Below are 3,772 nucleotides of genomic sequence, written 5' to 3' on the forward strand. Positions count from 1 at the left end.
TTCCATGAAGGTTTGATAGAATTCAGCTGAGAAGCCTTTTGGTCCTGGACTCTTCTTTTGGGGGAGGTTTTTTTTTTTTTATCACAGTTTCAATTTTGATAGGTGTGATAGGTTTGTTTAGGTGATTAATCTGCTCTGAGTTTAGCTGTGGCATTGGATATGCATCTAGGAATTTATCCATTTCCTCTATATTTTCCAATTTTGTTGAGTAGAGGTTTATGAAGTCAGACCTGATCATACTCCCAGTTTCACTTATGTCTGTTGTGATCCCTCCTTTCTCGTTTCTAACTTTGTTAATTTGAAATGCCTCCCTCTTTTTTTTTGTTTGATCATATTGGCCAGGGTGTGTCAATCTTGTTTATTATTTCAAAGAAAAAACATTTTGTTTCATTAATTTTCTTAATTGTTTTTATAGTTTCCAATTCATTAATTTCTGCTTTGATCTTAATTATCTCTTTCCATCTGGAGCTTTTTGGGCTGGATTATTGTTGCTTTTCCAGTGCCTTTAGGTGGATGGTTAGGTTATTGATTTGGGATTTCTCTGTCTTTCTTATGAAGGCATTTAGTGCTATGAATTTTCCCATAAGGACTGCTTTCACTGTATCTCAGAAGTTTTGGTACGATGTGTTCTCATTGTCATTCATTTCTAGAAATTTCTCTATTTCATTTTTTATTTTGTCTACTACCCATTTATTGTTTAAAAGTGTGCTGTTCAGTTTCCAGGAGCTGATGTGATTTTTGATGGATGGTTTATTGTTAATTTCTAGCACTATACCATTGTGATATGATATCATGCAGGGGATTATGTCAATCTTCCTAAATATATGGAGGCAGTCTTTGTGACCCAGTATGTGATCTATTTTAGAGAAGGTTCCATGTGCTGCTGAGAAGAATGTGTAATCTGTGGATTTGGGGTGGAATGTTCTATAGATGTTCATTGTGTCTAAATATTCTATGGTTTTATTGAGCTCTCACTTCCCTGTTGAGTCTCTGTTTAGATGATCTATCTATTGCTGATAATGATGCATTTAATTCCCCAACTATGACGGTGCTGGTGGTTATTTCTGTTTTATTGTTGAGTAGGTTTTGTTTTATGAATTGTGGTGCACCTGTGTTTGGTGCATAAAGATTTATGATGGTAATATCCTCTTTCTGGATTGTTCGCTTGATCAGTAGGAAGTGGCCTTCTTTGTCTTTTTGGATTTTTTTTTCATTTGAAGTATATTTTATCTAATATTAATATGGATACTCCTGCTTGTTTCTTATTCCCATTTGCTTGGAATATCATTTTCTACCCTCTTACCCCAAAGAGGTGTCTGTCTTTAATGGTGAAGTTGGTTTCTTGAAGGCAACAGATTGAGGGGTCTGATTTTCTGATCCACCCTGTTAGCTTGTGTCTTTGATGGGTAAATTAAGGCCATTGAAATTTATGGTAATGACTGTGAGGTTTTATTTGATCCCTGCTATATGAAATCAGTTTATGGTGTTTGGTGTTTTCATGGACTTTGGGTTTTTTTGTGCCTTTTCTGAGTTAGATTATTGTGATCTGCTTCTTATAGGTACTTAATGTTGACTATTTGATTCTTCTGTATGGAGAATTTCCTGAAATACTGTCTGTAGGTTTGATTTTGTTTTCATATAGTTGTAAAGCTGAGTTTTGCCATGGTAAGTTTCTCTTTCACCATCTACTATGAGGGATACATTTGCTGGGTATAATAGTTTGTGCCATAGGTTCTCAGAGTGCTCAATTCTAGGCCCTTCTGGCTTTCAGCATATCTATTGAGAAGTCTGAAGTTCTGACAGGGTTACCTTTAAATGTGATTTTTTTCCCCCTAGCTGCTTTTAGGACTTTCTCTTTGATGTCAGTGTTTAGAGTCTTAATGAAAATATGTCTTGGAGAGTTTCTCCTTTGGTCCAATCTGTTTGGAGTTCTGTTAGCTTCTTGTACCTTTATGGGCCTTTCTTTTGAGAGAGTGGGAAATTTTTCTTCTATTATTTTGTTGAGTAAGTTCTCCATGCCTTTGGTCTGAATTTCTTCCCTTTCTTGTATTCCCATGATCCAAATGTTGGGACATTTGAAGGTATCCCCACTTCCTTCATATTCTGTTCACAGAAATTTTTGAACTTACTGAAACTTTTGCACTCTCAAACTGTTTCTTCTGATTTGTCTTCCAGATCTAAGTTTTTATCCTCCATGTGGTTGACTCTATTCTTGAGAGCCTCTAAGGAGTTTTGGGCTTGTTCAGTTAGGTTTGCATTTTCTACTACTTTTCTATGTATGGTTTCCATCCCTCTGTCAAGTTCCCTTTTTGCATCATTTTCTGATTTTCTTGATGCTTCTTGGAATTCTTCCTTGCATTTCTTTATGTCTTCATTTAACATAGCCAGCTAGCTTTTTAAGTTCTCTTTTTTTTCACTTTCTTTATATTTTTTTAACTGTGTTTGTACCCCTTATATTTTCTTATCTATTAAGTCTAGTCTAGTGATGGCAGTGTCCTCATGATTATCAGCCTTTTGCTGCTTTTTTGCAAGTTCTACCAATAGCTTGGTCTGGGTTGCATTGCTTATAACTCCATTTTGGTTTTCTGATCCTATTGTCTCTTCTATGCTATGATTAGAGACTTCCATGGTAGGGATGGGAGATCTTATTGAATTTACTTGCACTTCATTTTTTATGTTGTTTCTTTTGCATTGTGGTCTGCCCATCACACTGTGGGAGCAGGGAGAATGGGATTGTGCTGGAGATTGGGGGTAGATAGTACAATTCATGGGGGGCAGAGACAGGCCTGAGGGCAGGGGTGGAGCATGGTGGTTGGTTGCACAGGGTCTGGAAGGAGAGTGCAGGGTCAAGACTTGGTTGGGGAAGGGATGGGTGGAGATGAGGTGGTCTGAATTTTCATGGGGTGTGGTTTGGGCTGAGCAGAGAGCATGTCTGAAGTCCAGGGAGTTGGGGATAGAGCAGAGTGGAGGGGATCAGAATTCATGTGAGGCCAGTGCCCAGGAGTTGGATCTGTAGTCATGGTGGGGGTGGGGCCAAGCAGAGTTTATGGAAAGAAGTCATGGGGTGGTGTGGGATGGGGAGGCTAGAAGTCTAGGGATGGTAGGGCAGGATGGGGAGACCTGTTATGGTGAGCAGGAGTGGAGCCCGGGGCATGTTGCTTTGGGACAGAGTGGGGAGAGTCAAGACTTGCCTGGGGGTGGGGCAAGTGGAACAGAGCAGGTCTGAATTTGCAGGTTGCAGGTGCAGGTCAGTCCAAGTAGTATAGAGCAGAGCAGGTCTTAAGTCCATCGGGTTGGGGGTGGAGCAGAGGGAAGGGGTCAGAATTCAGGTGGGGCCAGGACCAAGCGATTGGATCTGACTTGCCGGACTGGGGGCAGAGCCAAGTAGAGTGGGTGGAAGGAAGATGCAGGACAGGGAGGGTGGGTGGAAGTCTAGGGGATGATGGGGGACAGGGGCATGTAGTGTCAGGACAGTGGGGAGGGTCAAACTTGCCAAGGGGCAAGGTGGGGTGGAGCAGAACAGTTCTGAATTCACAGGGGGCCGGGCAGGGGCCTGAGCAGAGCTGAACTGAGCAGGTCTGAAATCAAGCACTGGAGAAGTTTCAGGCTTGAGAAGATGGGGGTTGGGGGAGCAGAACAGAGGAGTTCAGAATTCATGTGGGAGCAGGGCCAAGCATGTTGATCTGAAGTCCTGGGTCAGGGGCAGGCCAAGTGTGGGTGGAAGTTGAGGGGTGGGCAGGGCAGAGTGGAGTGATTCCAAAGTCAGGGCAGG

The sequence above is a fragment of the Jaculus jaculus genome, chromosome 15 (assembly GCF_020740685.1).
Source record: "Jaculus jaculus isolate mJacJac1 chromosome 15, mJacJac1.mat.Y.cur, whole genome shotgun sequence".
NCBI classification, from domain to species: Eukaryota; Metazoa; Chordata; class Mammalia; order Rodentia; family Dipodidae; genus Jaculus; species Jaculus jaculus.